The sequence below is a fragment of the Myotis lucifugus genome, unplaced genomic scaffold, assembly GCF_000147115.1.
Source record: "Myotis lucifugus unplaced genomic scaffold, Myoluc2.0 scaffold_108, whole genome shotgun sequence".
Lineage (NCBI taxonomy): Eukaryota > Metazoa > Chordata > Mammalia > Chiroptera > Vespertilionidae > Myotis > Myotis lucifugus.
Window position 1 is genome coordinate 567,335 of NW_005871156.1, and position 23,267 is coordinate 590,601.

General features: G+C 43.5%; 1 non-coding gene across 3 annotated transcripts in view; it reads left to right on the forward strand.

Moving 5' to 3' along the window:
• The first annotated feature begins 42 nt into the window (after positions 1-42).
• The window catches only part of LOC102439763, a 34,800-nt gene continuing 11,575 nt past the window's right edge, over positions 43-23,267 (forward strand). The window contains exons 1-3 of one of the 3 annotated variants that reach the window (XR_002830315.1): positions 43-127; positions 1,423-1,514; positions 4,034-4,208. This is a non-coding gene — a transcript (aspartic peptidase retroviral like 1). The other 2 variants (XR_002830317.1, XR_002830316.1) reach the window with 2 other exon arrangements.

The window sequence follows — 23,267 nt, forward strand, 5'->3', positions numbered from 1 at the left end:
GGGGGAGGGGGAGGCGAGGCGAGGCTTGGGGCGGGCGCGCGGGCGGGCACGTGGGACTCCTTCGTCCCCGGCGTCTGGGCGCCGGGCGCCAGCCGCCACCCCGGCCTAGGCCGCGGCCCTGTGGCCGGTGAGGAGAAAGACCGAAACCCACCCCCGGCCGCCGCCCAAGTTGCGGCGCTGTTCGTGGTTTCTGGGAAGTGCTAGAAACGTGGCCCTGAAAGCATGGCGTCCATTTACATAATGCTTTGTTTGCATTTTGCAAGTTTCTTTCGGTTAAGCCCGCAGAAACCCCACCTCCCGCCCCGGTGGCGCTTTAGTTGTGGCAGACCCCTCAGCTGTTTAAGACAATGGTGTGCCTCTTCGGGGCCGTATTTACTCGTGGGGTGCCGCGCAGTGCTTTGGGGGCGCTCCTGCGGCTTTCCCCGCCCGGCTCAGGCTCCCGCTGCGGCCAGGCCGCCCTTGCCCCGCTTGGTGCAGCCGCCGCGCCCCGCGCTTTCCGGGGGCGGCCCCCGCCGGGCCGCCATCTTGGACGGCTTTTCCTGCTGCAGGCGCTTCAGCACGTTCCTTCCGCCGAAGCAAGGCGGCTGTGGCCGCGGGGCGCCCGTCATGGTTTCTGCCCCTGGTCCTTCCCTTCAGCTAAGCCAGGCAGGAAAGGCTGTTGGCGCAAAGTGCCTCAGGGCCCCTCAGGTTAGGCGGCTAACGGCTGACTCTCTGCGCCCCCCCCCCCCGCCCTCCATCCCCCGGGGGTGGCCGCCATTTTTCCTCCACACAAAATGGCCGCACGTGGTCCGGATTCGTCGCCAACGAGAAATTGGGGTTCGCGCGAAAGCTCTCGAACGCGCCCCCGTCGCCCTCCTCCCATCCCCCGCGCCTGTGGTGGCGCCTGCCCCGCTCCGCGAGCCCTCTGACCCCCCCCCGACGTCCCCACAGGGTGGTCCGCACCTGGGCGGGCGGGGGGCGACCTTTAATGCCGTTCTCTCGATATGTGGAACGGGGAATGGGAACTAAAATGTAGGCATGAAACCGAGGCTGCCGCTCAGTTTAAATTCAGTCCCAGTGGGGGTTGGGTCCATGGGCCACGGGAACCCCAGTAACAAAGCACTTGGGGAGTCGCTGCCTTAGGGAGCGGGGCGGGAACGGCTGCCCCCCGGCCCCGCGCCCCGAGGGGAGACCGGGGAATGGCCTCGTCGGTCCGTGAAACACCGTGTCCCCGAGGCGACCGGCGGCCGGTGGTTTTTCCCGCCGGCGAGTCGGACAGTGACCCTCAGTTTGCCCCTGGTGGTCACGCTTAGTACAAGGGGCATTTATTGTGCCTGGACCAGGGCTCGGCCTGTGCGAGGCATTTTACTGCAAACATCTCATTTTTACCGCGATCCTCCGAGGTAGGTGGTATTATCGTTCTCTCTCTCTTTTTTTTTTTAGCAGATGAATTCACTTAGGCACAGGGAGATGACGTGATTAACTCAAGGTCACAGTGTCAAGGATGGAACCCAGACCTCCTTATTTCCTTAAGGGTGAGCACGTCTCCAAGTTTTTCTGTACGTGAGAATTTTAGAATTTAAGCGCTAGTTGAACGTCCAGGTGGGCTTGTCGTTTAAAGGGATGCCCTCAGGTGGCCTTTTGGTGGGGAGTTGCCCCCTGTTTGCACGCGTTTGGGGGTCCCCGTGGTTCCGGGGTTGTTTGGACGAGGCACCGGGTGAGGACGGGAGGGCAGTGACTCAGCCGCTCGGAGGCCCGGCAGCTGTCAGTCCGGCCTCACCCGGGCCCTCGGCGTCCGCCCGGCTCCAGGGAGCAGCAGTTTCTCTCTGACTCACTCACTTCCTTCAGCTCCAGTGGCTGTGACTCCGCCTTCCCCACCCCACCAGGTAAAGACAGACAGTTGTGCACTGGCGCCAGGCCTCCATTTCTCCGCAAATATTGACAGAGCATGACAGTGTTAGAGACAGTGCAGTCTGTGGGCGCCTCAGTGCAGGGTCATAAATAACCTGTGGGCCCAGCAGCACCTGTGCCCCAGCAGGCTGTGCGCGTGGGTGTCCGACACGGAGCGCAGGGCCTCTGCTTCCTAATTCACTCACAGCCCGTCGCCAGCCTCTCCGGGGTGCGGAGCGCGTTCCCATGGCCCCGGCACAGCCCTGCAGACACCTGCTCGGGCGGGTGCATCACGGCAGCAACAGGGGAAGAGCGCTCAGGCGCACTCTGTGCCCGGCACCCAGAGCTTCATTGTGTGTTATTTCAGAGGTCCCCACTTTTCAGAAGCACACCACTGTGAGGAATACATTTTACATAATGACAGACATCTATGTACCATGTATATAACAGAAACAGCATTTTTGTAAAATGGTACTTATCCTTTACTACATGCAATATATCCGGGTAATTTTTTAAAAATATGTTTTACTGATTTTTAGAGAGAGGGGAAGGGAGAGAGACATCATCTATCGGCTGCCTCCTGCATGCCCTGTACTGGGACCAAGCCCGTCAACCCGGGCATGTGTCCTGACTGGAGTCTGAACAGTCACCTCTTGGTTCATGGGTCGATGCTCAGCCACTGAGCCACACTGCCTGGTGATTTTTGTTTGTTTTGTTAACCCTCACCAGAGGATATTTTTTCCATTGCATTTTCAGAGGGAGGGAGAGAGGGCGAGGGAAAGGGGGAGAGATACATCCATGTGAGAGACACTTTGACTGATTGCCTCCCACACCCAATCAGGGCAGGGAGCCAACCCACAACCCTTCGGTGCTCAGGCTGATGCTCCAACCACTGAGCACACTGGTCAGGGCTACTCTGGTGATTTTTATTTTTGCCTTTATGTTAAAAATAGGGGTACATGCTAGTAGTCCTAGCCTGTATGGCTCAGTGGATAGAGTGTCAGCTTTGGGACTGAAGGGTCCCGGATTCAATCCAATCAAGGGCGTGTACCTCGGTTGCAGGCTCCTCCCCAGCCGGGGCCCTGGTCAGGGCAAGTGCAGGAGACAACCAATCAACGTGTTTCTCTCACATCAGTATTTCTTTCTATCTTTCCCTCTCCCATTCTCTCTAAAAAATCAGTGGAAAAATATCCTCAGGTGAGGATTAAAAATAAAAAAATAGGGGCACATCAAAACTAAAGTGATGAAAAACCCGTTATTAGGTGTTACCAATATGATTAATGTACATATGTAATTCCCACAAAACCTCCTGAGTTCAATGTAATAAATAGCTTGTGGGCCCAGCAACAAATAGGTGCCTAAGCAGGGTTCCATCCTGAGGTGGGAGTGATGTTACTTCCTTTTCACAGAGGTACAGAGAGCTGAAGGATTTCGTCTAAGAAGGTCACATAGCTAGTAAAGCAAGGATTTCAAGCTAGGCAATCTGGGCCCAGAGCCTGAATACGTAACTCCTAAAGTAGAAGTGTTCTCTATAGAGGGCCTTATCTTGTAGGGCAGTGATGGCGAACCTTTTGAGCTCGGCGTGTCAGCATTTTGAAAAACCCTAACTTAACTCTGGTACCATGTCACATATAGAAATTTTTTGATCTTTGCAACCATAGTAAAACAAAGATTTATATTTTTGATATTTATTTTATATATTTAAATGCCATTTAACAAAGAAAAATCAACCAAAAAAATGAGTTCGTTTGTCACCTCTGACACGCGTGTCATAGGTTCGCCATCACTGTTGTAGGGAGATAGTTGATTAGGGAATTAAAAATATTAGTAAATGTTAAAAACTTAAGAGACAACAAAAGGACTAAAATACATATAATCAAGAATTAATCATGATTCAAAGCATCTGCCACCTATTTATTTTCCCTAAAGAAAATTTTATTCATTGGGTCTTTATTCACAAGACTGCCTATCTTAAGTCTTTTTATGCTTGAAATATTCTCTTAATTTCTTACCTTCAGGACTCTATCTACCTCCTCACTTTACTAGTTCTTAATCTGCCCACTTCCTCCAGAGTCTTATACCTCCTCCCAAGAATAGCCTACATTTGGCTGTTTATTAAGTTGTAATATGTTTTGGTATTGATAATGTGTTGTACGGGCCACAGGTACCTCTGGTGATCCTGAGATCTGGCAAAAAGGGCGCTGGACTATTCACTTCTTCAGACACCACCCATTTTACAGATGAAGCCACTGAGATAATGGAGCAACTGACTAAACAGTCACCACCCCACCTCTGGAGCCTCACACAGGATTCTTTTCCTCCCACTTGAGTGACTGCAGGTTGGTTAAGGGGTTTAACGAGGCTGGGCAGGTGAATCAGGCTTAGACTCTGGAAATTGAACCACAGGATTTATACTCCATTCAGAGGAAGGATTTTTGCTTCCTCTTACCTCACATTGACTTATTATTAAACAAAACCTTTCAAAGTGATATCACATTATTTATTTAATCATCACAGGCAATGTTTCCAGAAAGATATTATTCTACCTATTTTATGGAAGATCCATTTCTGGATCAGAGTAGTGAAGTGACCTGCTCAAGTTTACACAGCTTAGTAGGACCTGAGCTGAGCCTCTCGACTCCTAGTTGTGGATTGTTCCTTTCCTTTGCTTCTCATGTTTGTGACACTGACTTTGATACATGGAACACCTCTATTTTAAACTCGGAAAGCTTTCCATTCAGTCTTTATTTTTCTGTTTCAGAACATCCAATCCACTTATGTTAGGTTTCTGACTCTTTTGGTTTAAGAGAATCTCTTCCTTCTTATTTTCTAATGTTTACATTTATGGATTTGGGGAGTGATGGGCATGATTCCTACTCAGTAAGACTCTTGGATTCCCAGGGGGCAGGGATTACATTTTTTTCCTGAACTACCTGGCCCAGTAAGTATACTGCAGCTTTTTCAATTTGCCCTACCAACACACCAGCATGTTTTTTTTTTTAAAAACATGGTTTCTTTTTTTCTTCCCTTTTCACACTTAGCTTCCCATTTCTCTTTTATTTAAAATTATAGTAAATTAAGAGTCCTTTTCTCTCATTACTTTCAGAGTGCAGCCTAGAAATGTCATTCCCACTTTGTGTGGATAGTAACAATTTGACTTTATTTGCTGGTGACCCTGCATTGCTGTTATAGGGTCGGTAACTTGTTTCCTCATAAACAGAAGAAATATGTTGGTGTGCCTTACAGAAGTGACGAGGAGATACAGCAACATGCTTGGCCTAAGTTCTCCCAGTTGGGCAAAGCAATGCCCATGGATCCTCCAGGGTCACTCTGAAATAAGGCATGGAGAAGGGAGTACAGAAAAAAGTTAAAGGGGAAATGAGAACAGATAATTAGCAAATGCTAAGTATCAAAAGTGAGAAAGGAAAGGAAGGTAAGAAAAGGAAAGAGAAAATAATAGGGCAGAAAAGAGGAGAATACAGGATTGGTGGGAGGGAGGTGACAAGAACAATCCAGAGATCCATTAGCCCCTCCTGTATTGTAGGAAGCATAGGCTGCTGTCTTGAACCAGGAAGAGCAGCTGGTATAATAACTCCTCCTTGAGCTGATCTTGAGCAGCAAATCTCTTTTAATTTTTTATTTCTAGTATCAGGTGGGGAAAATATTTTTGTTTTTGCTATCAGCTGGGGATGTGATTAGGTGCCAGTAATTTTAATATCAGCATCAGTTCAATTAGTTTATTAAGGGAAAATGTGCTACAAAATCACATAAGGTATTCCAGGTCAAATTTCATTTTATTCATTCAATAAACACTGATTGTTTGATATATCCCCAACACTAAGGATATTCAAATGAATGAGATCCTGTCCTTGCCTTCAAGATGTTTATGGTCTGGAGAGGGAGATAGACTAGTCAGGAGATTTACAGTTCAGAGTGTTAAAGTGTTAGGATATGAGTAAGCAGAGGGTGCTATGGGCTCAGCGAGGAACCTTGATGCAGTTTTGGAGGGGACCCAGGGATCTAGGCTGCCTAGAGAAGTTAACATTCAGTCTGAGTCCCAAGTTGGCAAATTGCAAGGTGGAGGGCAGGGAAGGGTATTACAGGCAGAGTTCCTTCAGAAGTTATAGCCATTTTAGGAAGGCATGAACGATGTTTGCATGATCGAGTTATTGGTGATGATTGTTCTGCTTCAGAAATGTAGATTATTGAGACTTTACTTGGTAGAGCACAGAGTTAAAGTCCTTATTTTGTAGCAGTAATTCTTTTTTTAAGATTAAGACACAGAAATTTTATTTCCTATCTTAGTGTAAGGACAAAATATAAATAAATCACAGCTTTTGAGTTAGCAAATGATTGTTAACCTTCTGTGCACCAAAAGAAAGAAGGTGAGAGCACAACATATCTCTTTCTCATCCAAGTTTTGAATTTGATTGTGTTCTGCTTTGTTTTTAAAGGAGTATGTGGAAATTTAGGGTCTTGGCTAGGATGTTTGAATTAAAGAACAGGGAAATGAGTTGAAGAGTAATTGCTACTTTGTGGCAGAACAAAATAAATACTTTTAAATAGCTGAATTTTCTGATTTCGCCTCCTGAGCACAAGCAAGATGTAGTTGGGGACCTTGTTTCAGAGAGACAATTACTTGAACCAGACAAAGCATTTGTTCAACATTATTCACTGTAAAATATGTTGTGTCCAGATTAAGAGCATTGATTTTTTTTTAATGAGACACGGATATATTTGCATTAAACAGAAACCTTATGTGTATTCATAGGCTAATACTGGGATTTTCCTTGGATTAAAAGATAAGTGATATTGTGTAGTAGGGAAGAACATGCTTAGAAAATAACACATAGATCATTCAGTCATCATTTCTCAGTTGTCTTCTTTCTTTTTTTTCTTTTTTTAAAATATTTTATTGATTTTTTACAGAGAGGGAGGGAGAAGGAGAGTGATAGAGAGTTAGAAACATCGATGAGAGAGAAACATCGATCAGCTGCCTCTTGCACGCCCCCTACTGGGGATGTGCCCGCAACCAAGGTACATGCCCTTGACCGGAATCAAACCTGGGACCCTTCAGTCCGCAGGCTGACGCTCTATCCACTTAACCAAACTGGTCAGGGCTGTCTTCTTTCTTGACCTCTGAGTAGCATTTGACACTCCCTCCTTGCACACTAGTTTCACTTGGCTTCCAGGATGCCACTCCATGGTTCTCCTCCTTCCTTCCTCCTTTTCAACCTCCCTCTCCACCCCCCACCCTTCACTCTTCAGCCTCCAATGATGGAGTCCTCAGATCAGTCCTTGGATTCCTTCTCTGTCTATGCTCATTTCCTAGGTGCTTTATTTCAAGACTAAATACTATTTATACCCTGACAATTCTCAAGTGTATGTTACTAGCTTGAATGTCTTCCCCTGAACTCAAGGCTTTTATATCCTCGTACCTACTGGATACCTCCACTTGGGTATCTGATAGCTTCTTGAACTTAACATATTTAAAAAATGGACTCTGGAACTTCTCCTCTCAAACCTCTATCTCTGGCAATTCATTCCCATCTCAGTTTCAGTTGTATTGAATGTATGACAGTACACCAGCAGGTCCTGTCAGCTGTACCTTGAAATAATACATTCAGGATTTGAACACTTCACACTACTTCCTCTGCTACTATTAGAATAGTTTCTAAATGTTCTTCCTCCTTTGCTCTTTTTAAAAATACATTCTAATTGATTTTTTTAGAGAGAGAAGAAAGGAGAAGAAGAGAGAGAGAGACATCGATGAGAGAGAAACATCATCGATTGGCTGCCTCCTGCTTGCCCTCCACAGGAGATTGAGCCCACATAGAGGGATAAGGAGAGGAAGATCTGTATGAATAAGATGGTGTTCCTGCCCTTACGTTTCTTTCTTTTTTTTTTTTTTTTTTTTTTTTTTTTTTTTTTTAATATATTTTATTGATTTTTTACAGAGAGGAAGGGAGAGGGATAGAGAGTTAGAAACATCGATGAGAGAGAAACATCGATCAGCTGCCTCCTCCACATCCCCCACTGGGGATGTGCCCACAACCCAGGTACATGCCCTTGACCGGAATCGAACCTGGGACCTTTCAGTCCGCAGGCCGACGCTCTATCCACTGAGCCAAACCGGTTTCGGCGACGTTTCTTTCTTTTTAAAAAAATGTTTTATTGATTTTTTAGAGAGAGAGAGAGAAGCATCTATGTGTGAGAGAAACATCAATCGACTGCCTCCGGCCCCTCCTTCCCCCTACTGGGGATCAAGCCCGAAACTTGGGCATGCGCCCTGACTGGGAATCTAACCAGTGACCTTTTGGTGCATGGACAGTCCTTAACCAACAGACACACTGGCCAGGGCTGCCCTCAAGTTTCTTAGTCTAAAAAATGATTATTTTGACCAAAACAGTACTGTGTTTTCTACCAGGATAAAGTAATACATCATTTTGGAATTGGGGAGGTAAGGACTGGTGTGCAAGAGTATGAATGTTTTCAGAGACAAAGTCCTGCTTTGTCAGACTTAATAATTTGCTGAAACTGAAAGAAAAAAATGTGCTAAATTTTCATTGGAAATATTTGGTCTGTATTTAGCTTTCATAAAATTTACAGCAGAAAAAGTAAATTTACATATACAAGTTAAGCTAAAAGTTTTCGAAAAATAAGGTTAGGTATAAGTTTTAAATCGATTGAAATAAAATACAATAAATACAAAAAAAAATAATTGCACTGCCTCTTGGAGGGCAGTATTGATAATAGCTACCTGGCATTACTGGCTTTTGGGTTACAGTTTGTGTTTGGTTTTGCCTTGTTTTTTTTTTTTTTTTTTTTTTTTCCATTATCAGTCTTAGTTATTTTTAGGTACCTCCTAAGAACCTTCTGTCATAGCCACCTCCTCTCAGGATAAGTGCAAGAGTTTACTATCTTTACCTCTTCCATATCTGAAAATTCTTTTCCGGAATTCCTGATAATTGCACTGCCTCTTGGAGGGCAGTATTGATAATAGCTACCTGGCATTACTGGCTTTTGGGTTACAGTTTGTGTTTGGTTTTGCCTTGTTAATAGCAAGAGTTTCTTAAAAATCCCATTATCAGTCTTAGTTATTTTTAGGTACCTCCTAAGAACCTTCTGTCATAGCCACCTCCTCTCAGGATAAGTGCAAGAGTTTACTATCTTTACCTCTTCCATATCTGAAAATTCTTTTCCGGAATTCCTGATTATCCACTTATTAGCCGTTTGGTCTTGAGCCTCAGTTTCTGCACTTGTCAAATAGAGATAATGTGAGGATTAAATGACTAAATAACATGGGTTTGAGACTAGGAGAATGAAAAGAGAAGATTGTAAAGGACAGATAATTTTTTTTTAAGCAAGTACTGTATATTTCCGCTTTATTTTGAAAGAATAATTTTAATAAGCATGTTTCTTTTCTAATGAGAACAATGAAGCTTTTCTTTTTGAAAACAAAGACTAATATATTGCTTTATAGAATAGTTGTTTATAGAAAATATTTCTCTCTACTCAGATGCTTATCCCTATATTGCATGAGAGAAATGAAATGCTAGAACCCCACTCCTTGCTGCCCAGTGAGTTGGTATCTAGAAAGGAAAACAACCATTTTCCTTTATTTATTTATTTTTAAAAATATGTTTCATTGATTTTTTACAGAGAGGAAGGGAGAGGAATAGAGAGTTAGAAACATCAATGAGAGAGAGAAACATTGATCAGCTGCCTCCTGCAAACCCCCTACTGGGGATGTGCCCGCAACCAAGGTACATGTCCTTGACCTGAATTGAACCTGGGACCCTTTGGTCCGCAGGCCGATGCTCTATCCACTGAGCCAAACTGGTTAGGGCACAACCATTTTCCTTTAGATGAAATTGGAACTCAGGAGACCGTAGAATTTTTTTTTTTAATATATATATTTTATTGATTTTTTACAGAGAGGAAGGCAGAGGAATAGAGAGCCAGAAACATCGATGAGAGAGAAACATCGATCAGCTGCCCCCTGCACACCCCCCACTGGGGATGTGCCGGCAACCAAGGTACATGCCCTTGACCGGAATCGAACCCGGGACCCTTGAGTCCGAAGGCAGACACTTCCATCCATTGAGCCAAACTGGCCAGGGCTTTTTTTTTTAGTTGGAGACCGTAGAATTTGAGAGAGGTTCAAAGGAGTCTATGATGATGATAATAGCAATAATAGTAATGGCTAACCTTGATGAAACAGGCACTGTGCTAAGCACATTTTGTGGATTGTCTTATTTTAACAACATAACAACCATATCAGGCTGGTGCTATGAGAGGTTGAACAGTGTTAGGAGTAAGGAACATAGACTTTGAGGTCAGACGTCTTGCAATGACTCTTCAGCTTTTTTTTTTTTTTAATCCTCACGCAAGGATATTTTCCATTGATTTTTAGAGAAAGTGGAAGAGAGAGGGAAAGACAGAGATAAATATTGATTTGAGAGAAGCACATCAATTGGTTGCCTCCTGCACGAGTCCTGATCAGGGTCCAGGCCAGGGAGGAACCTGCAACCGAGGTACAGTGGGGCCTTGACTTACGAGTTTAATTCGTTCGGAGACTGAGCTCCTAAGGAGCTCGTTAACTCAAATTACTCTGTCAACTCAATGCAAAAAATCCGCCGAGAGACAGCTGGTATCTCAAAAAACTCGTTAGTCGGGACACTCATAAGTCAGGGCCCCACTGTACATGCCCTTGACCGGAATCGAACCCGGGACCCTTTGGTCTGCAGGCCAATGCTCTATCCACGGAGCCAAGCTTTGCCAGCAACTAGCCATGTGGCCTTAGATAAGAAAAGAAAAATACTTCATTTTCCTCATCTGTATCTGTAAAATGAGGGTAATAATAGTACTTCATAAAATTGTTGTAATGATTAAAATAATGTAAGCCATATAAAGTGCTTAGCATAGTGCTTGGCACATAGAAAATGCTCACCAAATGTCAGCTGTTATCGTAATTAAAATAATTGTTATCCTCATTTAACAGATGGAGAAACAAAGCTTAGAGAGAGGTAAGATTTTTTTGCCTAAGTGACACAGTAAATAAATGATGGGATTTGCTCCAAGGCAGCCAGACTTCAGAACTCTTTCTTAACCATTACACTACACCACCTTCATGGGTTTAGGGCAGTGGTTCTCAACCTTCTGCCCCTTTAAATACAGTTCCTCATGTTGTGACCCAACCATGAAATTATTTTCGTTGCTACTTCGTAACTATAATGTTGCTACTGTTATGAATGGTAATGTAAATATCTGATATGCAGGATGGTCTTAGGCGACCCCTGTGAAAGGGTTGTTCGACCACCAAATGGGTCGCGACCCACAGGTTGAGAACCGCTGGTTTAGGGGAAGAGACTGGATAAGAACTGCATTTTGTCCAACCTGAGGTAAACATAGTTGTAAAAGCTAGGCTTGGGTTTAGACCTCACTAATCTTTATTTGTTATCTTAAGCATCTTATCACCATAGCATGTGCTTGGTTATTCTTTGAGTTGATTCTTACCTAGATCCAAAAAAAACGAATGAGTGGTGGGTTGATGGTCTTTTCCATAACTAACCCATAGGGTGTTTCCTGGCCAGAAAACAGCTGAATAAACACCTATGCCCTTCCCAGTGCTCTTTGGATTAGAGGTAGAAGCTTGTCTGGTTTCTCTAGTTAGTATGATTTGTTTCTCTTCTTAATAAACCTGGTAATGATGAGAAGTAGAGCAATGTACACGTTGAACACTTTCTATATGCCACGCATTTTACATGGATTATCTCATCTAATCCTTAAAATAATGCTATAAAATAGTTGCTCTTATCCCTATTTTATAGAAACAGAGAGAGGTTAGGAAACCGGCTTAAAATTACACAGTAAGTGGTACAGCTGGGATCTGAATAAGCAATCTGGCTCCAGCATCCATGCTTTTAACCTCTACACTCTACTCGTATTCCTCCCTTTCCTGTGTAAAGTATGGGCCTGGTGGCTTAGTAGGACCAGTTGTTTTTCCCATTGAAAAAATGGGAAGATTTTGAGTGTTGGGCCTGTGACCTTCCTCCTCATTATTATTTTTATTGATTTTACAGAGAGGAAGGGAGAAGGAGAAAGAGAGAGAGACATCCATTAGCTCCTGGTCGCCCTCCACTGGGGATCGAGCCCACAACCTGGGCATGTGTCCTGACCCGGAATCGAACCAGCGACCTTTTGGTGCATGGGATGATATTCAATCAACTGAGCTACACTGGCCAGGGTGATCTTGTCTTTTTATTTATTTATTTATTTATTATTATTATTTTTTATCTTTTTACAAACCCTTGTGTCGAGGGGGGTGATCTTGTCTTGACCCTATCACCAACTTGCCTGGTCCAGAACTTCACTTTTCTCAGCATTATTGTCCACATTCATTAAGCAGATATGTCGCTCTGAACCATCTCTGAGACAGATCCCTCCTACCTCTGATGTTCTCTGATTGATCATATGAAATGAGGAGAGTAATAGTAGCTCAGCTTCTTGACTTTGAAGCAGTGGTATTTGTGAGGTTTTAGGGAGTCTGCTTTGTGCAGGGAAGATGCCAGAGTTCTAGGCAGAGAGTGAGCTGCCTTCTTGAAGAAGGTAGGTCTGATCTCTTTTTTGATGATGGTTGCCAAGGGAACATTGCCTCTGGCCAGCTACAGTCAGGAATGCTTTGGTTGAGGATTGGGTATAGATAACTAAAACAAGCAGCACATTTGGGTTTCACTTTCCAAACTACCCCCTACCTCACCAGTCCACTTTCCTTTTCAAGATGCTAGTTTTATATACTTTCTATGTGATAGGCACTTTTTAAAGTACTTTACAAAGTATATTACTTAATCGTCATAGTTATGAGATTGGTACTTGTATATTTACAGATAATGAAAGTGAAGCAAATAGAGTTAATACTTTGTCTATATTTACTCAAGTGGAAAGTGGTATCAAATCCACTAAGTTATAATGTCGGGTTGGAGCTGGAAAAAAAAAAAGCAGAGAGAGGACTCTATTTATTAGTGGGTTTTGTTTGATTGTTTTGTTTTTGTTCTATTTAGAGTGATAGACCCTTGGAGTTGGAAAGGGCATGTGCAGTAATACAGTCAAGCTCCTTGTCTCCAGATTGCCATCCAGTTAGTTACAGGAATGCTTTCTGTCATTCCCTGACAGATGACCATCCAAGTTCCTTTTGAATACTCCATTGCTGAGGAACTCATCACTTCTTGAGGAGTCCCATTATGTTGTTGAATAGCTCTCATTGGTAGGAAATTATTTCTTGTTTTGAATTGTAATCTAATTAGATAACTTATCCGTTTTAGGCCTGTCCCCTGGAACCATACAGAAGAAATACAATCTACCACATGCCAGTCTTGTGAATGTTGGAAGACATTCTTCGTATTTATAAAGCATATTTACAGTTTTCTTTTTAAAATTTTTTTTAATCCTTACCCTAGGATATTATTTATTTATTTATTATTTTTAAAATATATTTTATTGATTTTTTACAGAGAGGAAGGGAGAGGGATAGAGAGTTAGAGGGATATGAGAGAGAAGCATCGATCAGCTGCCTCCTGCACACTCCCTACTGGGGATGTGCCTGCAACTAAGGTACGTGCCCTTGACTGGAATCGAACCTGGGACCTTTCAGTCCGCAGGCTGACGCTCTATCCATTGAGCAAACCGGTTAGGGCCCTAGGATATTTTTTAGAGAGTTTTGTTTTTTGTTTTTGAGAGAGAGAGTGGAAGGGAGGGGCAGAGAGAGAAACATCTATGAGAGAGACACAACCATTGGTTGCCTCCCTCAGGCACCCTGACCAGGGAGTGAACCTGTAACCCAGAATGTGCCCTTGACCAGGAATCGAACCCATGACCCTTCAGTCCCCAGATCAGTACTCTAACCACTGAGAAAAACAGGCCAGGACTGCAGTTTTCTTGTAGCATCTAAACTTGCATTCAATTCAGATTGGTCGGCACAGAAGCAATTTCTATCTCTTACTACTTTGTAAGTACAGCCTTACAATAAAATTTATGCTTCTTTTGATTAGTTAGGCACAAAGTGTGGGTCCTTCCCACATTTTGGGGGAATGAATGGATAACGAGCTGAATCTATACAATTGTATATGAGTCTGGAGGTAGTCTCCTACTCTTGTAATCTCTAGGATATCAGGTTGCTGCCCTGTACACAGCCAGAGCTCACAAAATGGCTGGTGGTTTATCCAGGCACTTGATGAAACTGCATTTACTTCATCAAACCACTAGGTGATGAACGACTCACAAACCTAGACTGCCAGGGCCGGTTGTGTACAGGGCAGTTTTTGCCTGTACTCCCAAAGGCCATCAGAAGTCATCTGGTACAACCTCGAAAAGATTTTTTTGAGGGGAGGGGAAACACATCTGTGTATACTTTGTCTTTTCCAGCTTTGTTCCAATTTTAAATATTAATTTGACTAGGATACTTCTTTGAGTGATTTTCTTAGAAAAGAGACATGGGTGATACTTTCTAGGTCCTTATATATCCAGTTTTGTTTTGTTTTTTCAACCTTCAGGTACTTAAATTATATCTTTTCTGGATTTAGCATTCTTGAATAGTACTAGTCTCTACAAAGTCTGTATGCAGCTTTTTACTGTCTTCAGTTTCTAGTGATACAAATGAAAAGTCCTATGCCAATAGGATACTTTTTTCTTTGTAAGTAATAACCTGTTCTCTCTTTTTGGAAGTTTGTAAATTTTTCTTCGTGCTTTATGTTTCGCCATGATATCCTTAGGTGTGTGTCTTTTTAAAATAACTCTTGCCACTTGGTGAACCTTTTAGACTTAAAAACTTGTTGTTTTTTTTTAGTTCAAATAAGCTTTATTGCTTTCCTTCTATCTGTTTCTAATTCCTTATTTTATAGATGAGGAAACTGAGCCCAAGGTCACTAAATTAGTTAAAATGAACCTCAAGCAAATAGCCTCCTTTGTGAGTTAGACTTTCATTGTATTGGATATTGCTCTAATGAGAGGGCCATTATGAACAACTTGGAAATTTTTTAGTGAGAGAGGAATTTTGCCAAAGGAAGAAGAAATGATTAAATTAATTATAATTAAAATGTGGTCCATTTGAAGGACTGCAAAATTCCCCAGTTCCCTAGTATCTCAGTTATTGGAGCTACCCCAAAGCTCTAAAACTTAATAAAGCCAGGAAGTTGATTGAACACTTGGAGAATTAGATATTTAGTTACCAGAAGTTAGATAATCATGGCCATGCCTTATTGCATATATTGGAAAACATAAAAATGGCATTTGAAGGCTTGAAGACAGATACCATAAACTGTGCCTTATCAGTGGTCTGGTTTCTGTTTTGAGTTCCTGCCTGGGATCCTGTTTTACTGGGAATCACCTATTCCTGGCTCTCTTGATCTTTGGATTTCCCCAGCCCTTCAGTCCCTTTCAGTTTTGAAATGAAACCTACCCCAGAGGGTGAGGTCGGGTACCTGAGAGGACTTTGACAGCTCACACCAGGTTGTTTTCTTTCTAGAGTGTCTGGTATGTGAATGCGTGAGACATAAGGCTCAGCAGGCTGTGATATAGACTAATTGGTGATGAATCAGCCTTGCGTAAGACCTAGGCAGTATCGTTTCTTTGGGTAACCAGGAAAACACGTACACCAAATACTTTGTCTTTCATCCTCAGAAAGTTGAAAGTTAAGAGCACAATCTCTAGAGATCTGCCAGGATCTCTCTCTGCCTTTGGTTTACAGAAGGAAAGGCTTTATTCACTATTTTTTCTCCTCATTTATAGAACCTCTGTTCTTTTCAGGAGATAGCCAAGTTCCTGGCTGCTCCAGCTTTTAAACTTTTATACTGTGCCTCCTGAAATTACTGCTCTGATATAAGGTGACTCTTCTAGATATCCCTAGACATATCTCCACATACTCTGCTCCTGACCCTTTCACAGAATGTAGCTTCTCTTCCATTTACTGTAAACCTGGTTTCCACCATATTACAGTACTTCACTTAGAATTTTTATAAGTGCAATTGGTTCTTTCTTCAACTTACACCATACTACTTCCCCCTGATTTTGCCTGGCTGACCCCTTCCCCCATTCCCCAGCACTGCAGAGCTGCTTTCAGACTTTCAAATACCTTTTCTTCTTTGACACTTGTGCTGGCCAGCGAGGCTACTTGATCCCTGTCCTTCATGTTGGCATCTATACTCATTCTCCCATGTTTGTGTAGGATTTTGGTGTCTGACCTCCTCTCCTGGGGCTCTGGCTAGGCTAGGGGATTAGTGGCCAGGCTTAAGGAATCAGAATAGAGCATGGAATTACGGGGCTTGATATTAATGTTACAGATGTGGGCAGGTGGAAAGCCAGAAGATCAGAACATCAAGGCCAGTGTGGGGATGGAAGGGACAGAAAATTTAGTATCTGAAGCAAAGGATGTCCTTTGTAGGCTCCCTATTCTGCCTATTAAAAAAAAAATTAAGTTGTTTTTTTTTAGAACAATTTGGTTCACAGCAAAGTTGGGAAAACAGTATAAATTCCCATTATTTTTTTGAAAAATTGCTATTTAATTTTACAAAGAACAGATCTTTAAAAACTCAGAATATTATAGATATTTTGAATATTCCTGCTCCCACATTTTAATTATTTCTATTCCTCAGAGGTAACCTGTTGGTTTGGAGTGTACCTTTTTCTGTATGTTTGTATACATATGTATGAGCCAGAAAAAATTTAAAGTATTATTTTTGTATTTTATTTATACAAATAGGGTTACATTTTATGTATTGTGGTATTTCTGTCTTTGATTCAGTAGTATGCCTTGATAGTATTGCGTGTTGGTACATAAAGATACTTATTCTGCCCTGGCCAGTTGCTCAGTGGTTAGAGCACCAGCCCATGGACCAAAGGGTCAAGGGTTTAATTTCAGACCAAAGGCACATACCTTGGTTGCAGATTCCCCAGATCCGGTAGGGGCACATGCGGGAAGCAACCAATCGATATTTCTCTCTCTCTCCCCTTCCTCCCTCCCTTCCACTTTCCCACTCTCTCTAGAAATCAATGGAAAAAATATTCTCCGGCAAGGATTAAAAAAAGGATACTTACTCTTTTGGCTACTGTATAGTATTTCATAGACTAAATATACTGTATTTTATTTAGCTATTTTACTATCAAGGGACACTAAGGTTCTTCCAGTTTTTTGTTGTTATGAATGATTCTTGTTGTGTTTTCAGTGTCAGCATTCTGTTCCTAGGCCTTTTTCCCCCTTTTTCTCATATTCTCCCTAGGTGATCCCAATCTCTCTGATGGCTTCAGTTTCCATCTACACATGGATGATGCCCAAATCTCTCTCCAACTACTTTTATGGACAACTTCACTGGATTGTTTTTGCAGACTTGATAAAATGCAGTCTCCTGTTCTTCCCCACTTGCTTCTCATCTAGTGTCCTGTCACATGGTAAACAGCGCCATTGACACACATAGTTGTTAGGCCCCAAAGCCTAGTAGTAATTTTTAAGTCCTCCCTTCCCTTTCCACAGTTGACAACAAGCTTAACACTAGGACTTGTCCTCCCCAATATCAAAAAATATCGATGTGAGAGAAACAAGTCGATTGGTTGTCTCGTGCATGCACCCTGACCAGGACCTGGGCCGGGGAGAAGTTTGTAATCGAGGTACGTGCCTTTGACCAGAATCGAACCCGGGACCCTTTGGTCCACAGGCTGACACTCTATCCATTGAGCCAAACCAGCTAGGGCCTCCCCAAGATTTCTTGAGTTCTTCATTCTTTTACTTATGTCTCTCACCTTTGCTTTCCCTCCATCCCCCACTGCAATAGTAACTTGCTCCAGGCTCACTTTGCTCAAGTGTCTAGGAGATCCCGGGACCTTCTTGAATGCTTTCTTTCCTTCTTCATTGTTACTACTCTGTACCTTAGTTTCCTTATTTGTAAAATAGAGTATCTGTGAATATCTGCTTAGGGATGGATTGGCAACTAATAAGTGCTCTGTGAATGTTAGCTGTTATCATCATCATAGTTGGCTCCTCATTCTCCTCCTGTCTCCTCCCTCTTTTTCCTCCTCTCCCCAACCCCTCCTTGTCTTCTTAGTCTTAATTTTAGTTGTCATTGGCTTCGTTGTTGTTACTGTTGTTGTTCTTCTACTCCTCTTCCTCTTCCTACTCCTCCCCACACAGTCTCCAGTCCTGATTTTATCGTCTCCCACTTCCATTCCATTCTCCTCACTGCAGCCAGACTAAGCTTTATAAAATGTAAGCCCTGGCCAGGCCGGCATGGCTCAGTGGGTGAGCGTTGACCTATGAACCAGGGCGTCACAGTTTAAATCCCAGTTAAGGCACATGCTTAATCCCCAGTGTGGGGCATGCAGGAGGCAGTCAATCAGTGATTCTCTCATCATTGATGTTTCTATCTTTCCCTCTCCTTTCCTCTCTCTGAAATCAATAAAAATATATTTAAGAATATCCTATATAATAAAAGAAAAACATGTAAATTGACCATCCCTCTGCTATGCTCACCAGCCACTCAGGAGTGAGTATGCAAATTAACCACAAGATGGGTTAATTCATACACAGGCGTTGGGCGGAGAGCAGAGCTGCAGCTTGGGGGGACATGGCTCCCTTGGTCGCTCCCCCAAGCTGCCAGGCAGAGAGCAGAGCATTAGAGCCAGAGGGCTTGGGGGGACGTGGCTCCCTTGGTCACTCCCAGCGACCAAGGGAGCCACGCCCCCCAAGCCGCCGGGCGGAGAGCAGAACGGGAGAGCCGGTGGAGAGTGGAGCGGCTTGGGGAACTTGGCTCCCCAAGCCGCCAGATGGAGAGCAGAGAGGGGGAGCTGGCGGCTTGGAGGACTTGGCAGAGTGGGAGGCCGTGGGATGGAGACAGAGCAGGAGCGTGGGGAGCACCAGGAATGCTGGGAATCGTAGTTCTGGTGGCAGACGGATCTCCTAGACACTAGAGCAGTGGTTCTCAACCTGTGGGTCGCAACCCCTTTGGCGATCGAACAACCCTTTCACAGGGGTCGCCTAAGACCATCCTGCATATCAGATATTTACATTAATATTCATAACAGTAGCAACATTACAGTTACGAAGTAGCAACGAAAATAATTTTATGGTTGGGTCACAACATGAGGAACTGTATTTAAAGGGCCAGAAGGTTGATAACCACTGCACTAGAACAAAGTGAGCCTGGAGCAAGTTACTGTTGTGGTGTGGGATGGAGGGAAAGCAAAGGTGAGAGACATAAGTAAAATCACAGTGTCTAGGAAAAATTAAAGGGAAGATATTGTAAAACTTCCAGGAAATCTCCACCAATGAAGCAAAGAAAAAAAAATGCCTGTATTATTCTGTGAGCAACAAACCAAACTGGGTTGGGGGTCTCAGACAATTCGCTCATATGATTGCAAAGACAGACAGAAACTCCCAGATTGGAGAGGGCTCCCCTGAGGGCTCCCAGATTGGAGAGGGTGCAGGTCGGGCTGAGGGACCCACCCCCCATGCACGAATCTTCATGCACTGGGCCCCTAGTGTGACAATAAAATGTAAGCCTTAGCCTGTTTTGGTCAGTGGATAGAGCGTCAGCCCTTTGACTGAAGGGTCACAGGTTCGATTTGTGAGGATTAACCAAAAAAAAACAAAAAAAAATAGTGATCTAACTCTCCTATTTAAAAAGTCTTCAATGATCTTTCTGTTGGGCTTTTGCATGTACTATTACCCCCACCTAGAATGCTTTTTCCCTTGATCTTTGAATTACTGGTTTCTTTTTCTGAGATACCCATTTGTTTGTTTTTTTGTTAATCCTCACCTGAGGATATTTTCCCCATTGATTTTTAAGAGAATGGAAGCATGGGAGGGAGAAGGGAGTGAGAGAGAGAGAGAGAGAGAGAAGGAAAGAAAAAGAGAAACATTGATGTGAAAGGCATCGATTGGTTGCCTTCCAAATATGCCCCAATGGCATATGGCTCAACCGGGGCCAGGGGTACAACTTGCAAACCAGGTATATGCTCTTGACTAGAAATCGAACCTGAGACCCTTCGGATAGGTGGGCCAGTGCTCTAACAACTGAGCAGCACTGGCCGGAGCTGAGATACTTGTTTTTAAATGTCATCTCAGAGAGGCCTTACCTGACCATCTAATGATTCTAAAGTAGCTACCCATATACTTTCTATAACATCACCTCTTTTAATCTTTTGTGTTGCACTTAGTAATATGATATTTTTTGGTTTACTCACACATTTGTTTATAGTCTCCTCCAGTTACAATGTAAATTCTCTGAGGATAGTGCTTGGCACATTGTAGGAATTCAGATAATACTTGAATGATGAAACAGCTTCATATGTCTTATGAGGCCCTTCTTGGTCTTTCCAGCATCATCTGCCTCTTAGTACACCCTCTACTTTGGCCTCCCCAGCCTATCCCATTTCTTCAGATGTGCTTTCTTGCTGCAGGGCCTTTGCATATACTGTTCCTCTCCCTAGGATACTCTTTCTCAAATGCCTTGCCACTGCCTGAGTATCTCCTATTTATCCTTCAAGTTTTAGCTTAGGTGTAGTTTCACCTTATTAGCCTTCTTAATCTTACAGTTTTTCAAGTATTGCCTTTAATTATCATTCATATTGTAATTATTTGCTTGTCTTCTTAACTAGACTGTAGTTTCTGTCAGATAAAGGCCCATGTCTTGCCCACCATGTACTCTTAGTCCTAGCTGCTGTGGGCTGGAAGAATCCCTTGAGGTGGGGGTGGTGGGTAGGAGGGATGAAATACCAGGGGTATCACCTGCGGGGCAACAAATGTGTCTTAGAATGTCAAGCCATTTGGCCCTGGCTTATTATCTGAACCATCTAATATTCTTTTTTTTTTTTAAATATATCTTATTGATTTTTTACAGAGAGGAAGGGAGAGAGATAGAGAGTCAGAAACATCGATGAGAGAGAAACATCGATCAGCTGCCTCCTGCACATATCCTACTGGGGATGTGCCCGCAACCCAGGTACATGCCCTTGACCAGAATCGAACCCGGGACCCTTCAGTCCGCAGGCTGACGCTCTATCCACTGAGCCAAACCGGTTTCGGCCCATCTAATATTCTTGAGAGGAACCATCTAATATACTCGTCTCTCTGTGAGACATATTCATAAAATCAGAGTAAGCCTGGCAGGGAACTTGTCAATGAGGGGGGCATGAATAAAGAGGACAGAGGTTGAGGATTTGGGTACTCGTAGTGGCTCATTGCTGGAGTAAAATCCTAAGCGAGGAAGGAAGCAAAAAGGCCTTAGGGATAAGGTGAGGCAAAGATGAAACAGGAAGCTGAATCATTAGGTCAGAAACGTAAACAATCAGGATAGTGGGTGGAGTGTAAGAAGGGACAGAACAAGCAAGTCAGGATTAGGACCGTAAATAATCTTGGGGGTTGCTCAAATCATCTTTAGCATTCTTAGCTCTTTAGTGTGGAAACAACTTTTGTGTTATAAGAAGCATTAGGTAGTTAGGCCTACAAGGGTTTGAGCTGAATTGCATATTACTTAGTATTTTATGTGCTATATACAATCAAATCCTACCTTAATTTTCTCCAGAAATTCTAGGTTAACTTTTTCCCTACTTCAGTTTCTGCTCCCAAGAGCCAACCTTCACTCCTTTTAAATATACTTGGTGCAAATAACTCATCTTTGGAAAAAGATTCCTGTTTAGAAGCCTGTAGCAATCCTGGTATTCCCATCAGGCAGGGTGAGCAATCCTTCAGGCTATCCTCTCACCAAACCAGGCATAGGAGCTGGCCTCAGCAGCCTCAGGAATTCAGGGCTCTCTGCCTAGCCCCGTGGTCGGCAAACCGCGGCTCGAGAGCCACATGCAGCTCTTTGTTCCCTTCAGTGTGGCTCTTTCACAAAATACCATGTGTGGGCGTGCACGTACAGTGCGATTGAAACTTCGTGGCCCATGCGAAGAAGTCGGTATTTTGTGGAAGAGCCGGTATTTTGTGGAAGAGCCACACTGAAGGGGCCAAAGAGCCGCATGTGGCTCGCGAGCCGCAGTTTGCTGACCACTGGCCTAGCCTGACTGTGGAATTTCTCTCTCAATTTTTGGAAGGGACTTGATAGTGTAGAATATAGGGTGTACTCTCATAGGTGAGGCATAGTAAGGAGTAGTGGAAGAGTGGCTGGGTGTACATAGATGGTAGGATCTGAAGGTGTGTAGGCAGTGGACTTCAAAGTTTCTGACCTGGAATGGTCCTTGAGTTTGTCAGCATTAGGGGCCTCTGATGTGCCAAGTAGAATAGAGCTTGTCATTAGCTCTTAGAGGTGTCCTGTATGTTTCTCTGTGTAGTCTGGAGCTCTTCTGCAGAGTAATAGCTGGCCTAATGGTGGGTGCTAAGGGGGAATCATCGGGATAGAAACAGTACTTATTGAGGAGGGGTGTGTTCTCTTTTGAAGGTTGGATGCATTATGTGTGGCTATATTGGGCAGTTTAAGGCCTATGTCAGGCTAGGCATTTATACTTCTATCCTAGGGCTCTGTTAGGAAAACCAATCTAAGAGAGCTGGATGGAGATCATGGCCTTTGTTAGTGATTTCCCCAAGAGTGTGAGTGCTCCCAACTTTGACTCCTCTGTTCTCTAAGCCCCAGGCTCTGAGGTCCTGCCTTTTGTTTTCTACTTTGTGGCCTTCAAATTTCATAATCCATTCTGACTCTTCTTTTTATATCACGCTATGCCCAGCCTGATTATTGGCTTTACATGGTCCCCTAATTAAAAAAAAAAAGTTTAAATATTGATTTTTAGACAGAAAGGGAGAGAGGGGGTGGGAGGGGAAGAGAGAGAGAGAGAGAGAGAGAGAGAGAGAGAGAGAGAGAGAGAGAGAGAGAAAGAAAGAAACATCAGTCAGTTGCCTCCTGATGTGCCCTGACCAGGAATCAAACCCACCATCCTTCAGTATACTGGATGATGCTCCAACCAACTGAACCACACCAGCCAGTGCCATAGTCCCCTAATTTTGATATTTCCAGTTAGCTTCAAGTGAGGGCCTTCTTCCATTAGCCCTCTTTCTAGAGCTATGATTTTGAAGCTTTAATGCATTAGACTTACCCATGGGGACAAAGGTTGTGGAGGGGGAGCTGGATACTTACTTAAAATGCAGATTATTGGTTTCCTCCTAGCTATTTGATTCAGTAGGTATGGGTTGGTAAGCAAGGATCTGCATTTTGCTTGGCTTCCCTGGTGACTCTGACACACCAAGTCATATGCAGATTATATTTAGAAAAACTCTGACCTAGAGGAGTCTGTTTGACCTCTGACCTTTAAAGGGGAAGGAATGGGCTTTGAACCCTTTCCTTGGATCCTAAGGTCCTAGTACCTGTCTTCCCATTGACATAGTAGGTGCAGAGCCCAGATGAAGTAGCAGGTTTTAATGA